This window comes from Bufo bufo, chromosome 3, assembly GCF_905171765.1.
Source record: "Bufo bufo chromosome 3, aBufBuf1.1, whole genome shotgun sequence".
NCBI classification, from domain to species: domain Eukaryota; kingdom Metazoa; phylum Chordata; class Amphibia; order Anura; family Bufonidae; genus Bufo; species Bufo bufo.
Genome location: NC_053391.1, coordinates 144300590 through 144319768, shown reverse-complemented (window position 1 = coordinate 144319768; position 19179 = coordinate 144300590). Strand labels below are relative to the sequence as shown.

The window sequence follows — 19179 nt, the reverse complement described above, 5'->3', positions numbered from 1 at the left end:
GAAAAAGACTGGCTTTACTATTTAAAAAACAAAAAAGAACAGATTGTCAGTGTTCCACCTCCATCAAACATTCAAATTAATTAGCTTTTCCACTGCGGTTAGTTTTTTGCACTGAAAAATGAAGCAAAGTGACTTCATGGAAGCCGTTAACCAGCACGCAGGTTTTAGGCCTCTTTCACACGACCGTATGGCCTTTTCAGTGTTTTGCGGGCCGTTTTTTCCGGATCCGTTGTTCCGTTTTTTGTTTCCATTGTGTTTCCATTTCGGTTCCGTTTTGGTCATGGCTCCCTGCCCATGATACCAGAACATCTGGACATACCCCAACAAGTTCTAGGAAACACTTCTAACGTTGAGAACTTTTCCTTGTTAGGTATAAACATTTTTAGATGATCTTCTGACCAAACAGGAGCATTTACAGTATAGATCAACATAAGCAAAAAAACTGAAGTGTGCTTATTACGTAACTTCCATGGTGCTTTACATAGAACAGAAACTATGTCCGCTCACACAGTGTCAAGCTCTGGTCACACTGCCATCCATGGTTTTATTAGTAACTTGGAAAGCAGAGTCAACTATGCTTTCCAATAAATGGGCACCCCATAAGAAAGCCTATGCTGCACACCATGTTTGTTAGGCTGCCTTCACACACAGCAGAATTTATTGCAGAAAATGTCTGCGACTGAAAATCTGTTCTATTTATTTGAATGGGGCTTGCAGAAATCCATGTGCTTGACACCAAAACAACCCGATTCACATGAATTGAACAGATTTTCAGTCGTGGAAATTTTCTGCAACAAATTCTGCTGCATGTGAAGTCACCCTTAGTAATGGTCGCCGCGCCCCTGTTGCAGACCGCAAATTGTGGTCTGCAAAACACGGGCACTGACCGGGTGAACTCCACATTGCACATGCGGACCCATTGACTTGAAGGAGTCTGCGATCCACAAGATATGGCAAAAGATAGGACATGTCCCATGTGGAGGCATGGATCAGAAATCCACGGAAACACTCGGAAGCCCCGCACCGCAATACAGCAAAAGATAGGCCATGTCCCATGTGGAGGCATGGATCAGAAATCCACGGAAACACTCGGAAGCCCCGCAGCGCAATACAGCAAAAGATAGGCCATATCCCATGTGGAGGCATGGATCAAAATCCACGAAAACACTCGGAAGCCCCGCAATACAGCAAAAGATAGGCCATGTCCCATGTGGAGGCATGGATCAGAAATCCACGGAAACACTCGGAAGCCCCGCACCGCAATACAGCAAAAGATAGGCCATGTCCTATCTTTTGCCGTATCTTGCAGATCGCAGACCCATTCAAGTCAATGGGTCCACATCACACGGCCAGCGCCCTTGTTTTGCGGACCGCTAATTGTGGTCCACAACACAGGCATGGCGACCATATAGTTGTGTGAACGGGCCCTTTTACTGACAGTATACATACAGTTGCATACACCTGGGCTATAGTTTTGCCTATATGTTGGGAAATATTCCCTTCATACACAACACAGCCTTAACCCATTCTGATCATTACTGGAGCCCAACTGTAGCCGACAATCCCGGCTGTTTAACCCCTTAGATGCTGCAACTGTGGCAACTAAGAGGATTGGAGTCTATCGGAGTGACTGGTGCACCCATCGATCCTCTTTCCCACAATGTTTTTGCACAAGGCCGATGGCTTACAATGGCCTCCAAGTCTTTTAGGCCCAGTCAGAGGCTGCCTGACAGGCACAATACAATGAAATACAAACGTATTTAAAGGGGCATTCCAGTTATGCGATTGGCTGATCAGAGTTCAGGGAGTAATGGGGTACCCCATATTATAAAAAGGGGTTACCAAAGTGGACTGCTGCTTTAATGCAAACAGTCTGCTGTATGTTCCCATAAAACATCTAGAGCTATGCCTGTAAATTATGCTATAAAGGATTTTATTGGTGTTCGCCAAGCACAATAAACTTACATTTTATGAGGTATCTTGTTTCGAGACAATGAAAAAAATAACTAATTCCTCTTTCTGTAAGATGAAGCTGCTTTGTAAGCAGAGACAATATTTAATACACTATTGATAATTAACTTAAATAAGAAGTAAAGAGATTTTTTTTTTTTTCGGAACCCATCTACAATGCTGAGGATTATGCTCTAATGCCAATGAGGAACAAAATCAGTCAGTGCAGGGTAAAATATATGCAGGTTCACAAAGTCAGAATTAAAGGGCCTCTGTCACCACATATATCATTATAAAACCAGCATTTTATATGTTAATTACCTCCATGGTGCAACAAGGGTGCTGCCGTTGCACCAAGAGGCTCCACTCACTCTCTGGTAGACTGTGCCCGCACCACTGTGACTGACAGGGCCAGGCAGTGATGAGTAATCACACCAGGACCAGAAGATCGCCAGCCATACGCTAGGCTCTGTCTGCGCATGCGCCAGCAACATCACTCTCTACATCTGGAAGAAGTGGCGACGGCACACACAGAGAGGAGGGAGGTGGCTGCTGGCACTGGATCCCCCATGTGGACTTAAAGGGGTTGTGGCAGTTATTATGTAGAGAAAGTTAATACAATACACTTACTAATGTATTGTGATTGTCCACATTGCTTCCTTTGCTGGCTGGATTCATTTTTCCGTCACATTATCCACTGCTCGTTTCCATGGTTACAACCACCCTGAAATCCAGCAGTGATGGTCGTGCTACAAACTGTAAGAAAAAGCACCGGCCTCTCTGGTGGCCAGGACCGTAGGACTACGTATAAGCACGCATGCATAGGAGCTCCCATCCCAGCCACCTCGTATCTGCGCTGGGGCGGTGGTTGTAACCCATGGAAACGAGCAGTGTATAATGTGATGGAAAAATTAATCAAGCTAGCAAAGGAAGCAATATGTACAATCACAATACATTAGTAACTGCCTTATATTAACTTTCTCTACATGATAAATGCCATTTGCCGAAGTGACACAACCCCTTTAAGAGTTTCTCTCCAGCGCTGCGCTGTTATGCTCTGCATTGCCCTCTGTCCACTATGCTACCAACGGTCAGTGGCCATAGATAAAATAACTGAAATAAGTGCCATAAAAATAAATATATATTTTTCTTTATGTAGTTGCACATATAAATCAATAAATAATCATATAAATATACATACACATTTATTTATAGAGGGACAGATATCGATATCGCACATATACAGATGTAGCCCAAGCTAAAATTGACTCTGTTAACACGTTACAGTGTTATCTCGTGACAAAAGCCTTTGAAAACCATTGAAAAGTCCGTTTTCTTGCCATATTAGCCTTATAGAGGGATCGAGAGATAGTGCTGTAGATAGATCACTACCTATACATATATACAGATATAGCGTACCTTTCGCTCAAATTACGATGAGCATAATATTTGCAATTTGTTACCAAACATAAACTCCGGAAATCTCAAGTGTAATGTCTTGAAGATGTTAGATGGAAGCCACGATTGTTTCTTTCAGACATTAATATGACGCTCCGGCCGTAATAAGTAAATGAAACCACATTCAGCAATCCCAGTATCCTCTACTGCAGCTTCATTAGCCAGGATCTTACTTATAATATTACTCTTATTAGTATAGCATCAACGTATTCTGTAAGTCTTTATAATGGGAAAGGAAAAAAATATATAATGTAACAGTCAGACAAAAGGAGAGACCCCATTCCCAGCAGACCTGATAAACCAGACACGAAGGGTCCGCCTTCAGTGCACCTAACTGCTCATTTGCATATGGGTTCAAATACTTTTTCTCCAGAATGAAGCAAAGGACCGCTAAGTGAAAGGCATCATTACACTCAGCTGATCTAGTCCTACAAGACACTGCGACAGGCTGCATGATGGGCCCTACATTTGGAATAATGCTGCTAAGTTCTCAGTCTGTCCAACAACCAAAGAGAATATTTATCAAGTCTGGAGTGTCTGGTACTTAACCTCGATGCATCTTCTTAAGATATACACTGGGGGATGACAAGTGGGTGCTGAAGGAACTGTGCACCTGAGGGCTTCTTGAGACATATATTTTGATTTCCCCTAATTTAGTACTATCTTATTAGGTGAAGGTATGTAAAAAGTAACACCCTGGAGCACACTAAACAGCCAAAAGACACCAAAGCAGGAAAGGGAGACAGAGTCCAAAGAATCTTCTTGAGAGATGAGATGAAGCCTGCGGGGGACATTTATTAAACTATTTACGCCACTTTTGTGGTATAAATAGGTCGCAAATTTTGTCACACACAGTTTGAAACTTTTTCCTGCTCACACGACTTTTCCAGAGTGGAGAGAAAAGGGGTCATGGCTTGGGTGGGTTAAGCAGGTTTAGAAAATGGCTTAAAGGGGTTGTTCCATGAAAAATATTCCATAGTTTTCAAACCAGCGCCTGAATCTGAATACTTGTGCAATTGCATGTAATTAAAAATTTAGCATAGCCACTGAGTTATTCAATAAAATGTATCTGTATACCGCCACCTGCTGTTTGTTCTTTTTCTTATTTCTTTGACCTGCTCACTGAGATGGCCACACATGCTCAGTTTTATCCATGGACACGCCCCTTAGCTGCAGCAGAAAGGACACTCCCCTTGAGCTGTCAGCTTGATATAAATCTAGCAGAACAATGAATGTGGAGATCTCTGGACCCATGCGAGGTACAGGGCTGGTTCTTTGTTAGAAAGAGATTGTCATGTACTTTATGATGTCTGATTTTCATTTTTTACATTAGTCATGGGATAACCCCTTTACCACCTTCAGGACCTTGGACGAGAATGCTTGTCCTAACTGGCCGGTACTTAACGCCTTAGGAAGAGCATTCTCGTCTTAGGGTTAACGCGCTGCCCCACACGTGCTGACGCAATCAGCAGCAGGGGCCCAGCTGATACTGACAGTTGGGCCCCTGCTGTATTCGCCAGCATCTGTGAAAACACTGATGCCGGCGGATTAACCCCCTGTATGCCACAGTCACGCTGACCGCGGCATACAGGGGGTTTGCGGCAGCTTGTACACCCCCATCGGGTCCCCGTGCTGCGGTGACGGGGACCTGATGGTTGCTATGGCAGCCCCGATGCCTTGCACAAGCATCGGGACTGCCAGCTACAGACGCCCCAGAGGTCCAGCCCCAGGGCTGGGTCTCCTAGGCAACTGTCAGCGTCTAAGGCTACTTTCACACTCGCGTTTTGGGCGTATCCTTCATGGATCTTCAAAAACGGATCAGTTACAATAATACAACCTCATGCATCTGTCATGAACGGATCCGTTTGTATTATCTGTAGCATAGCCAAGACGGATCTGTCATGAACTCCATTGAAAGTCAATGGGAGACGGATCCGTTTTCTATTGTGCCAGAGAAAATGGATCCATCCTGGCACACAATGTAAGTCAATGGGCACGGATCCATTTTCTCTGGCACAATAGAAAACTGATCCGTCTCCCATTGACTTTCAATGGAGTTCATGACAGATCCGTCTTGGCTATGCTACAGATAATACAAACGGATTCGTTCATGACGGATGCATGCGGTTGTATTATTGTAACGGATCTGTTTTTGCAGATCCATGAAGGATCCGTTTGGCTCAGTTTCATCAAGCGGACAGCAAAACACTGCAGGCAACGTTTTGGTGTCCGCCTCCAGAGCGGAATGGAGACTGATCGGAGGCAAACTAATGCATTCTGAGCGGATGCATTTCCACTCAGAATGCATTAGGGCAAAACTAATCCGTTTTGGACCGCTTGTGAGAGCCCTGAACGGAGATCACAAACGGAAAGCCAAAACGCCAGTGTGAAAGTAGCCTTACAGTGTTCAATACAGCACAATACAGATGTACAGTGCTGTATTGAAACAGAGATCAGACTCTGAAATGTTGAAGTCCCATAGTGGGACAAAAATAAAAAATAATAAAAGTGAGATAAAAGTGTTTTTAACAATAAAAAAAAAAAAAAAGTTTCAATGAAAAAAAAAAGCCCCTTCCCCATAAAAAGAGACATAAAACTGTAAAAAATAGAAAATTAAAATTAAAAACACACATTAGGTATCGCCGTATCTGTAACAACCTGCTCTATAAAAATATCCCATGATTCACCCCGTCCGGTCAACACTGTAAAAAATAAAAAAATAAAAACGGTGCTAAAAATACATTTTTTGTCACCAAGCGATCAAAAAGTCATATGTACCCAAAAATAATACCAATCAGACCGTCATCTCATCCTGCAAAAAATGAGTCCCTACATAAGACAATCGGCCAAAAAATTCAAAAAGATATGGCTTTCAGAAAATGGAGACATAAAAACATCTTTTTTTTTGTTTCAAAAATGCTTTTATTGTTTAAAACCAAAATATATATTTTTAAAAACAGACATATTAGGCATTGCCGTGTCCGTAACGACCTGTTTCTATAAAACTATCACATGAGGTAACCTGTCTGGTGAACACCGTAAAAAAAAAAATATATAAACTGTCCCAAAAAGCCATTTTTTATCACATTACATCTTAAAATGTGTAATACCAAGTGATCAAAAAGTAGTATGTATCCAAAAATAATACCAATCAAACCGTCAACTCATGCCGCAAAAAATAAGACCCTAAGACAATTGCCCAAAAAATAAAAAAGATTTGGCTTTTTGAAAATGGAGACATAAAAACATGATTGTTTTTCTTTCAAAAATTGTGTGCTCTGCCGTCTTCCCGTACAGCAGTTTTGGTGTGTTTCTGTAAACTGCAGAATCAGGGTAATAAATATTGAGCTTTATTTGGCTGTTTACCCTTGATGTGTTACAGGAAAAAAATAATTAAAATGGAGAATCTGACAAAAAAGTGAAATTTTAAAATGTCATCTCCTTTTCCTTTAGTTGTTGTGGAACACCTAAAGAGTTAAAAAAAAGTTTGTAAAATCAGTTTTGAATAACTTGAGGGGTTAGTTTCTAAAAATGGCCTGGTCTTTAAAGGGGTTGTCTCATCATGGACAATGGGGGCATATCGCTAGGATATGCCCCCCCCCCCCCCCGTTGTCTTATAGGGGCGGGTCCCAACTCTGGGACCTGCACCTATATAGAGAACGGAGCCCCGCAAGGTGGAGGCTGGAGGACTTCGTTCCAGCCACCACCAAGCCGCCTCCCCATAGAAGTGAATGAGAGTGTACCGCGCATGCGCGGCCCCCGCTCCCATTCATTTCTATGGGGCCGACGGAAAAAGCCGAGCCAGCGCTCGGCTATTTTCGCCGGCCCTATAGAAAATGAATGGAGTGCGGCTGTGCATGCGCAGTGCGCCCTTCTTCACTTGCAGGGCTCCGTTCTCGATATAGGTGCCTGCACCTATAAGACAATGGGGGCATATCCTAGCGATATGCCCCCATTGTCCATGATGAGACAACCCCTTTAAAGGTGAAAAATGGCAGGGTCTTTAAGGGGTTAAATCTATGCCAGCAAGGGAGCTGGCATAGAGTTAAGGCTGTCGTTCGGCCTGCTGAATAAAGCGTCATTTCCTAAATTTTCGACATTTGATTTGTTAGCCTTTAAATAAATGATTTGCCTTTAGCGACTACCATCATCTGCATTCACCATGACAGTAAGGCTGGGTTCACACGAGCGTGTCCGGATTAGTTCCGGATGCGTCCCGGTGTGTTGCTGCAAACCCGCGCGAGTAGGAATGCAATTGCAGTCAGTTTTGACTGCGATTGCGTTCCGATGTTCAGTTTTTATCGTGCGTGTGCAATGTGTTTTGCACGCGCGTGATAAAAAACCGACTGTGGTACCCAGACCCGAACTTCTTCACTGAAGTTCAGGTTTGGGTTCGGTGTTGTGTAGATGTTATTATTTTCCCTTATAACATGGTTATAAGGGAAAATAATAGCATTCTGAAAACAGAATGCATAGTAAGTGATCAGTTGAGGGTTTAAAAAAATAAAAAAAATTAACTCACCTTCTCCGTTTGTTCGCGTAAGTCCCGGTCTCTTCTTTACTTCTCAAAAGATGAACTATGGGCTAAAGGACCTTTGGTGACATCAGATCACATGCTCCAATCACAGGGTCCATCATTTTTATTTTTTAACCCTCAATTGATCACCTACTAAGCATTCTGTATTCAGAATGCTATTATTTTCCCTTATAACCATGTTATAAGGGAAAATAATACAGTGTATAGACAGTCACCTAGCAACCGTGCGTGAAAATCGCACCGCATCCGCACTTGCTTGCGGATGCATGCGATTTTCACGCAACCCCATTCACTTCTATGGGGCCTGCGTTGCGTGAAAAACGCAGAATATAGAGCATGCTGCGATTTTCACGCAACGCATAAGTGATGCGTGAAAATCATCGCTCATCTGAACAGCCCTATTGAAATGAATGGGTCCAGATTCAGTGCGGGTGCAATGCGTTCACCTACCGCATTGCACCCGCGCGGAAATCTCGCCCGTGTGAACGCAGCCTAACTGATACATTTTAATTAAGAAGTCTCCAATTTGTTTCATTTCCACACTTTATTATGTGCTTATGTTCTAAGTTATCACTTCACTTAAGAGGGGCAAATGAATATTTTACGAACTGCAGCCTTTCAAATATGGCTTCTAAAGGAGGTAAAATATATAATGGCTTTCATTCATCCAGGAGATCAGTTCTGTGCTAAGAGGTTATGACATAAAAAAGACGTGTAATGGTAGGATCGCTAAGGGTACTTTCACACTTGCGTTTTTCTTTTCCGGTATTGAGTTCCGTCCTAGGGGCTCAATACCGGAAAAAAACTGATCAGTTTTAGGCTACTTTCACACTAGCGTTCGGAGCGGATCCGTCTGATGTTTCATCAGACGGATCCGCTCCGATAATGCAGACGTTCGCATCCGTTCAGAACGGATGCGTCTGCATTAAAACTTAGAAAATTTTCTAAGTGTGAAAGTTGTCTGAGCGGATCCGTTCAGACTTTACATTGTAAGTCAATGGGGAACGGATCCGCTTGAAGATTGAGCCATATGGTGTCATCTTCAAGCGGATCCGCCCCCATTGACTTACATTGTAAGTCTGGACGGATCCGCTCGCCTCCGCACGGCCAGGCGGACACCCGAACGCTGCAAGCAGCGTTCAGGTGTCCGCTCACTGAGCGGAGCGGAGGCTGAACGCTGGCAGGCGGATGCATTCTCAGTGGATCCGCCTCCACTGAGAATGCATTGGGGCCAGACGGATGCGTTCGGGGCCGCTCGTGAGCCCCTTCAAACGGTGCGCACGAGCGGACACCCGAACGCTAGTGTGAAAGTAGCCTTATCCTAATGCATTCTGAATGAAGAGCATTCCGTTCAGTATGCATCAGGATGCATCAGTTCAGTCCCTCTTACGTTTTTTGGCCAAAGAAAATACCGCAGCATGCTGCAGTTTTCTCTCCGGCCAAAAATCCTGAACACTTGCCGGAATGGCAGATCCGGCATTAATTTCCATTGAAATGTATTAGTGCCGGGTCCGACATTAAAACTGCAGCATTGACGGATCCGTTCTTCCAGGCCGCGCATGCGCAGACCTTTAAGTATGTGAAAAAAATAAATACCGGATCCATTTTTCCGGATGACACCGGACAGACGAATCCGGTATTTTAATGCATTTGTCAGATGGATCCGCATCCGGATCCGTCTGACAAATACCATCCGTTTGCGTCCGGATTGCTGCCTGCCAGAATCCTCTGCCGCAAGAGTGAAAATACCCTAAGGCAGATAACAGAAATGCTACCATAGTATACAAAGTATTTTAGCATTGTAATACTGTATATTAGTGTAAAAGTTGAAAGTTTCACTGGACTTGGGTAAGGAGACACATGGAGTCATGCGTGCTGAGAGCCTGCAGCATCCCCATCCCTGCAGCGGAGCTGTATGTGTAGCATAGTCCTAGCCTAAGGGGTATTACCTTGGATGCATTTTAACAGTTTTATGTTCCTGTTGATTTGTTTTTAACCGCAACCCCAGGGAAGGAAGAAAGATGACATCTTGCCGGAACAGCCTGCCGAGGCTCTCTGGATCTGGCATTGCCGGGCGCTGCACGTTTTTTGTCTCTCGGGATAATTGCCAGGTTGTGGCCGGATCTCCACCGGACCACATTATAGTTAAAGGAATTCTACACCATTTTTATTACTGATGATCTATCCTTTGACACCAAGACTATTTATGTGGTCTGGGCATATCTAAGCCCCAATGTAAATAGTCATTATGTAGCCCAGACCACGTAAATAGTTATGACCTCATAGCGAGAAGTCTGTTGCGTTACTGCTCGCGCCGCTGCTTTCTCAGATGATCGGCGGGGGCCAGCGGCATGAGCAGTAACGCAATAATGAATATTTAACATGATGCTGATAGATCATTAGTAAGATAAAGGTGCAGAACCCTTTAATGGGGTCGGTGGGCATTCAGGTACTGGGAATGCTGATAGAGAGCTGCGGTGGGCTGTTTCCTGCTGGATCTCTTACTGCTAGTGTGAAACTAGCCTAAGGCCCCTTGCAGACGAGCGTGTCCGGATAAGGTCCGGATTCGTTGCGGCAAACCCGCGCGAGTAGGTACGCAATTGCAGTCAGTTTTGACTGCGATTGCGTTCGGTTGTTCAGTTTTTATCCCAGTTTTAGCCCAGTTTTATTGTGTTTTGCACGCGCGTGATAAAAAACTGAATGTGGTACTCAGACCCGAACTTCTTCACAGAAGTTCAGGTTTGGGTTCAAGGTTGTGTAGATTGTATTATTTCCCTTTATAACACGGTTATAAGGGAAAATAATAGCATTCTGAATACAGAATGCATAGTACAATAGGGCTGGAGGGATTAAAAAAATAATAATAATAATTTAACTCACCTTAATCCACTTGTTCGTGCAGCCGGCTTCTCTTCTGTCTTCTTCTTTGAGGAATAGGACCTTTGATGACGTCACTGCGCTCATCGCATGGTCAATCACATGATCTTTTACCATGGTGATGGATCATGTGACGGACCATGTGATGAGCGCAGTGACGTCATCAAAGGTACTATTCCTGTGCACAGCAAAGAAGAAGACAGAAGAGAAGCCGGGCTGCGCGATCAAGTGGATTAAGGTGAGTTATATAATTTTTTTTATTTTCTTAACCCCTCCAGCCCTATTGTACTATGCATTCTGTATTAAGAATGCTATTATTTTCCCTTATAACCATGTTATAAGGGAAAATAATAATGATCGGGACCCCATCCCGATCGTCTCCTAGAAACCGTGCGTGAAAATCGCACCGCATCCGCACTTGCTTGCGGATGCTTGCGATTTTCACGCAGCCCCATTTAAGTCTATGGGGCCTGTGTTGCGTGAAAAACGCAGAATAGAGAACATGCTGCAATTTTCACGCAACGCACAAGTGATGCGTGAAAATCAGCGCTCATGTGCACAGCCCCATAGAAATGAATGGGTCCGGATTAAGTGCTGGTGCAATGCGTTCAAGTCACGCATTGCACCCGTGCGGAAAACTCGCTCGTGTGAAAGGGGCCTAAGGGTACTTTCACACTAGCGTTATTCTTTTCCGGTATTGTAATCCAGGTAAAGGGTCTCAATACCGGGAAAAAACACATCAGTTTTGTCCTAATGCATTCTGAATGGAAAGCAATCCGTTCAGTATTCATCAGGATGTCTTCTGTTCCGTCCCTTGTACGGTATTTGACGCAGCTTGCTGTATTTTTTCTGGCCAAAATCCCAGAACAATACCACACTTGCCGGATCCAGATTAATTTCCATAGAGATGTATTAATGCCGGATCCAGTACCAAGTGTTTTGGAAATTGCCGCATCACCGGATCCGGTTTTCCGGTCTGCGCATGCGCCGGGATATAGGAGGAGCTAGTTTCACTTTTGATCTTTGAATACCGGATCTGTTATGCCGGATGATACTGGATGAGACGGATCCAGTATATCACCGGATCCGTCTAACGGAGGGCTGGCCAACCTGCGGCTCTCCAGCTGTTGCAAAACTACGACTCCCAGCATTCCCAGTCTGCCTACAGCAGGGAATGGTGGGAGTTGTAGTTTTACAACAGCTGGAGAGCCGCAGGTTGGCCAGCCCTGGTCTAACGGATCCGGGAAAAAAAGCTATCCGTTTGTACACGGCTTGCCAGGTCTGCCTGCCGGATTCTAACAACGCTAGTGTGAAAGTACCCTTAGTTGAGAGGTTTATCCTGTTCCCCCTCTCGTTCTTATAGCCTTTTTACATGCTTTTTCCCTGCCCTGTGTAACCGCCCTGCCAATCGCCAGACAAATGATGAAATGCTTGTTTGTTAGTTGATCCCATTTTTCCCTGTAGAATTTAAAAAACTGTCAGACAACCTCTTTAATATAAAATCTGACAATCTGCCCACAATGGTCATCACAGTGCGTCTATTGGTCTATTGTTTAACCACACGTGTTGCCTCACGTGTGGTTGCCGCTGGCAACATGTTGTATTGGCAGTATAGCGGCCTGAGCGGTTGCTGGGCAGCTTGCTGTCAAGTGCATGCGGTTGCACCTGGCTTGGTGTGTTTTTATGTGTGCACTTTCAATGTCTGGTGTGCACGGGGTTTGTTATGTGTGCACTATGACACTTTCCTTCACTTGTGGTTGCCCGTGGCAACGTGTGGAGTTGTGTGCATGTGGTGGCAGTGTCTCGGCCTTCTGGCTGATCCCCAGGACATGGTTGCCACGCATGCCGTTGCTGGTGGTAACAGGTGGAGTGTGTGCTTCTTTGTGCTTTTCCCCTTCAAGTAGTTTCCATTCCTTGCCTGGTATTGGAAGGGTTAATTCCCTTCCGTGTGTGTGTACACTGGGTGTGTCTGTCTGTGGGTGTGGCTACTTGGGGCTATTTAGCTCCTAGACTCTGAGGGGTACCTCAGCCATGGTTAGCTGGAGTCATCCTCCTGGTTATATACCATCTGCCAGTGAGGGCCACCCTTGTGGTCATAAATTTATGTTATGTATGATGTATTGAAGATGTTTCTTTGGTCCTTTGTTTATTGCAGCTTATGGTCCTGGGTTCCTGTGTGATGTGTTATGTGTGCGGTGTCAGTTTGTGTTGTTGTGGACAGCAGCACTTGTACATGGGTTCCAGGCTTTGTGTCTGTGGCAGGTAGGTGTTGTTCTTGTTTCATTTACCTGCCATTGCCATAAGCTGTTTATGTTCCCCTTTCTTTGTAGCTTGGCCAGTGAGACTCCTGTTCGTCCGTATCTAGGAGGAACAGGTCGTCTTACTCTGCTCCTAGTCCAGGGCCACCCTGAGGGCTAGTAGGAATCTTAGGTTCCAGAGTATGAGCCCTCCTACCATCAGGGTTGGCTCATACGGCTAGGAGACAGGGTCAGAATTAGGGACGTATTAGGAGGTGACCTGCTCCCTGATTCCTGTCCTGGCCTTGCAGCGACCAACATCTTCAGTCATCGCACGGCTGAGGGTTTTCCCCATCCTGAGCCGTGACACCATTGTGGGCAGCAGCATCGTTCCATGGAGTGCGCATCCAAACAAAAAGACAAAGGTACCATTTGACTGATCTAGAGTTATGCTACAGCGCTATGTAAGCGGTCTATAAGGGCAACCTGCCGTGACAGACTCCCTTAAACTAATGCATTATAGAAGAACTTTGAGGGCAGGGTCCCACATACTGGCAACCACAAGACCAAGGACTCATCATGAAAGGGTGCTAAGTCCCCAACCCCCATCCAAAACGGCATCATACAATGTAAAAGGGAAATTCACACTGTAGAGCTGATGACTGGCTGTCATTTTTCCTCATAGAAACAGGGACTGGAAGAGGTTAATGGAAATTCATTAGGGGGTCTGAGGGTGCAGTGACACATTCAGATGCAGCTTTTCATGCAATTTTTTAAGCCAAAACGAGGAGTGGATTGAAAGAAGAGAAGTAGAAGTTTTCCGGTATACTTCCTCTCCCTTTACAACCCATTCCTGACACTGACTTCAGAAACTGCATCAAATGGCACAAGAGAAAGCACCATAAGAGCCTACTGGAAAATAGAAACCTGCGGGGGAATTTACTAAGACTGGTGCGTTGTATGTCTTGTTTCACATCTCCGGCAGCAATTCTGGCAGGTTGAGTTCTCCAGATCCGGAACTGCCAGATGCAAACTGAATGCCAGCCGGCCCCAATAACCATAATGGGGTCTGCCGGAAATCTGGCAAATACGCCGAGAATCGGCCAGACAGGAACCACTGCACGCTGCGTTTTGTGTCTGGCCGATTCCCGGCATCCTCTGCCGTACCTGGCTGCCGGAGATGTGAAACTAGCCCTACATTGCATTAGAGTAAAATGTGCCTAATTTATGATTCCATACAGGCCTTTAAATACATTTGGAGCATCTCTGGCTGTCCAAGCACTAAAAAGTCAAGTCTACCCCATCTATGAGCCATGTACTGCCAGCCTAAGGCTGGGTTCACACGTAGGTTCTTCTGGCAGTTTTTTGAGCCAAAGCAAGAAGTGGTTGAAAGGGAATGAAAAATATACAAAAAGGACTTATACTTCTTCCTGGCTTTGGCTCAAAAACTGATGGAAAAACCTATGTGTGTACCCACCCTAAGAATAAAAGTGGTTTGATGATGGCAAGAATATCTCGTGGGAAAGTGCTGAGGACGTGTGACAGCAGCTCTTCTCACAGGGTAGCCTCAGACTTGGTCACCTAAACAGATTGCCAACAGAAGAGTTTAAAGGCAGGAAAAATGTGGTTTGTACACTGATGTTAGATCCTCGTCCACGGGGAGATCAGCGCTAGCGTCAGGTTTTCATGATGTTTTGGCCTTTTGCAGTTGGATTTTTTGGACTGGTAATGGCGATATTCCTTTAATATCAGTAAATAAACTACGGTATTTCTCTCACTTGAGGAGTGCCAGCCTTTGCTAGGAGAAAAAAACATGATAGGGCTTCCATTGTTGGTAACCCATTCATGACTGGGGTGTATTGGACCCAGGCAAAATTTTAAGCTTTGGAATACTGTATTCTAAAGTCGAATATTTTTTGTTTCTCAAGATATTAATTTCATATAAGGCCTCATGCACACGACCGTTGTTTTGGTCCGCATCTGAGCCGCAGTTTTTGCGGCTCGGATGCAGACCCATTCACTTCAATGGGGCCGCAAAATATGCAGATAGAACTCTGTGTGCTGTCCGCATCCGTTGCTCCGTTCCGTGGTTTGCCCAAAAAATATAACCTCTCCTATTCTTCTCCGTTTTGCGGACAAGAATAGGCAGTTATATCAATGGCTGTCCGTGCCGTTCCGCAAATTGCGGAACGCACACGGACGCCATCCTTGTTTTGTGGAGCCACAATTTGCGGACCGCAAAACACACAATGGTCGTGTGCATGAGGCCTAATTCATATAATTTTGTGCGTCATGTGGACATAGGCTGGAGAAAAATATTATTTTCCTTATTTTTCTATTCACGAAAATTTGTATTGATTTCCAATAAGGCAATACAATCAATTGACAGAGTTGTAACAATGTATCAGCTGAGTATAACAACATCTTCACTTATGGTGATCATGCATATTACAACTTATCAGGTGATGAAGAATACACCTGAAGGAATGGTGATTAAACACAGACCCGAATACAGGTCTATTTCCCTTATTTTTCATGCTATAGGGCTTGTTTGATAAATAATATTTCCCCACAAAATGAATCCTCTAACTGTCCAGTGCATAGTGAAGTCCTATATGTGGACACTGTGTAAAGGTCCTTTTACACGGACCAATTATCAGGGAAATTATCAGGGATGGACATTAGTATAAATCCTAGTTCCTGATAATCTGCCCGTGTGAAAGGTGAACAAGCTTGTATATGGGGAGATCGTGTCCTTCTGCCGGCACCGAAAATCCTTGTTCCTGTGCAGCGGATAGTGCTGTCTAAACAGCGATCTGGAATAATGATTCTCTATGAGGACAAGTGATCGCTATACCGATGGCTTATCCTTATAAGTGCAGTCCTGATCTCCACTGATGATCTGCCTCATATAAAGAGTGATTGCTTCATTCCCGATAACCTGCCAGGTCGACTATTCTATAAGTGTAAAAGGACGCTAACATATGACAGCACTGTAAGACTGACAGCCCTGTTGTAGCTGTACGTTTATTGCTCTAGCTTTAGACGCTCCCGCTGTACATGGACGATACTCATCCAGGTAAAGGGGAGGTGTGCACTGTGTACAGGGCTGTATGAGTTCCCTCTTGTCCCCAGAAACTGATCATTGATGGCAGTGATGTTATGGCAACTATTACATGCAGAGAAGACGCAGATCGATGGCACTGCCTGCAGGAGACCGCAGGGCCATGAAACACACCATGTAATTATCTACCGCAGGCACGGGGGCCATGCCATTAGCTGTACATTTACATAGTGTGATCCATCCAGGTGCCTAGTGTCAGCATCCAGATCAATGGCCGTGATCACCGGCGTAGGGGGACATATATATATATATATATATATAGCAGTTTTGGAGACTGGTCTCTGGATGCTGCGGTATATTTACATGAAGCAATCAGGAGGGGATTAATGGGCTGCATTATTAGATAGATAGATAGATAGATAGATAGATAGATAGATAGATGCAGCACGGTGGCTCAGTGGTTAGCGCTGGGGTCCTAGGTAGGGATGAGCGAACATCAAGTTTTGAAGTTCGGGTATATGCTGAATTGCGTTCTGGATTCTGTTACCACGGATCATAACACAATTCCATGACGGAATGCCTTTAGATGCATTTCATCATACCAGAAGTCTAAGGCCTGCGTAATGGATCCGTCCGGTTTCCTTTATCCGTTATGCAGGCCATAGATTTCTATTATGATGAAATGTATAACGGAATGCATCTAAAGGCATCCGTCATGGAATTGCGTTACGGTCCGTGGTAACAGAATCCATAACGCAATTCAGCATATACCAGAACTTCAAAACTTGATGTTCGCTCATCCCTAGTCCTAGGTTTGAATCTGACCAAGGACAAGATCTGCATGGAGTTTGTATGCTCTCCTCAAATTTCCTACGGGTACTCTGGTTTCCTCCTACACTACAAAGAAATACTGATAGGGACCTTAGATTGTGAGCCCCATTGGGGACAAGATGATGCTAATGTCTATAAAGTACTGTGGAATATGTCAGCGCTATATAAGTGAGTAAAATACATACATGAGTAGATAGATAAATAGATAGATGACAGATAGCAGACATGTAGATAGATAGAGTCTACAGAAATAGATAGATACAACTTAAAGGGGTTATCCAACCCTAAAAATGCCCACCCCTCACACAGATTGTACTTACCTTGCTCCCTGGCACCAGCATCACTTCTAGCTGCTGCATCTCTCAGTCACGCGGATGAAAACATCCGGCAATGGTGGGGGTAGTGGGGGGGGGGGGGCAGCCAATAGCAGGCCGCAACTGGAACGAGCTTCCCTAGCATCGCGGGTGATGCTAGGGAGGCTCGTTCCTGTCACAGTCTGCTATTGGGTCCAAGCAACGGGGAGATACAGCGGCGGCCGTGCCGGCATCAGAAGCGCGCGGGTCCCAGGGAGTGAGGTAAGTACAATCTGTGAGGGGGACAGGGCATTTGGGGGGATATTTTTGGGGTTGGATAACCCCTTTACTGGTTGTGTGGCTGCTCTCCATTTACTTCAGTCACCCCTTTCTGTATATAGGGTGGGTCCCACCTATCTGACATCAGTTACACAATGTCTCAGATGGGACAGCCCCTATGAGGGTGGATTCACACATGGTAGAAATCCATACGCTTGTGGCCAAGACAACTCATTTGGATGAGTGGAACTGACTTTTAGCTGTAAATACTTCTGCAACAAAATCTGCCGAGTGTGAATCCGCCAACATGAAGGCCCCCCCCCCCCTTCCCCCCAATCATGTCACTATGTAGAATGGCTGAAACATGATGATAAAAAAAAAATCTTTTTGGAGAAAGACTTTATAAGTATTTATTGAAAACACGTGTATTCTCACAAGTATACAGCGGTGGACTGGAGAACAGCTGAATCCAATGGCTGTGTGTGTGTCCTATTACCTACGTTCTAGACGGTATCTCTAACCCCGAACCTTCACTTTCACCTGTAGACTCTTTCCTGCGTCTCTACATCCAAGTGACTCTGGGCAATTTCTTATAACCAGTAAGGCTCTGTTCACATCTCCATGGTGGTTTATATTGCCAAATCCCCTGCATGATGGACCCCGACAGCAATCAACGGAGCCCAGTGATTTACAATCGCGTCCCATCATGGTGTCGTACGTTTGAAAGCCACGCTGAGCTGCAATACCAAGCACAGCCACTATACAATGGACGGCACTGTTTTTGGTAAACTGTGAGGAGGCCGCAGGGTTCACTGGAGCGCAGTGGCCCTCAAACAGCTGCCAGGATTCGCACCCCACCAATCAGATATTGATGACTTATGAGGAAAGGCTGTCAATACCAAAATATCGGACTACCCCTGTATGTTCAGCAGATATGCTGCGCACATTAGGTCTCATTTTAGTCCACCTGTCTCTTTGTAAAGGATAGAAAGGAGCAGTGGCGTTGCGAGGGTGGTGCGGTGGGTGCGGGCCGCACCGGGTGACAACAGTCTGATGGGGTGTCACTCACAACTTCACAAGCAAGTCACGTGGTAAAGGGGGTGTGACTCACTGCAGCCTGGTGAGTGGCGCCACGGCGGCTGCACTGCAGGCAGCAGGGACTGGAGTCTCTGGAGCTAATGGGATTGGGTGGTGAGTCACGGACTACACAGCCAGACCTGCCACTGCCGCGCTGGGAGGAGGAGGTTGGTAGAGCGCAGAGAGCGCATATTGACTTTATTTTATATTAGACCGAATTATATTATTTAATACCCCAATAACCCCATTCATTAATTACTGGTGGATTATTATAGAGACGGCCCCAGAAGACATAAAAGGTTGGGTTCTTCTCTCTGTCTGCTGAACTGTGGGCTGGGGCCACCCGGCCACATTTACTAATCTTTGCTCAGGGGGGTCCTCATAAATATAGACCCACATGGTGTGTTGTGGACTGGTCATTTTTACTAAGGAATATAGTTTAAGAGTCTTGGTCTATGTGCAGATATCTGATTGGAGCTGACTTAGTGACTTCTTTTTTTCTCTTTTGCACATAAACGGTTAAACTATATTCCTTAGTAAAAATGACCAGTCCACACCATGTGGGTCTATATTTAT

General features: G+C 44.9%; 1 protein-coding gene across 1 annotated transcript in view; it reads right to left on the bottom strand.

The window, feature by feature from the left end:
- Positions 1-19179, bottom strand: part of SH3KBP1 (SH3 domain containing kinase binding protein 1) — a 424339-nt gene that overhangs the window by 391650 nt on the left and 13510 nt on the right. The gene's annotated exons all lie outside the window — the stretch shown is intronic.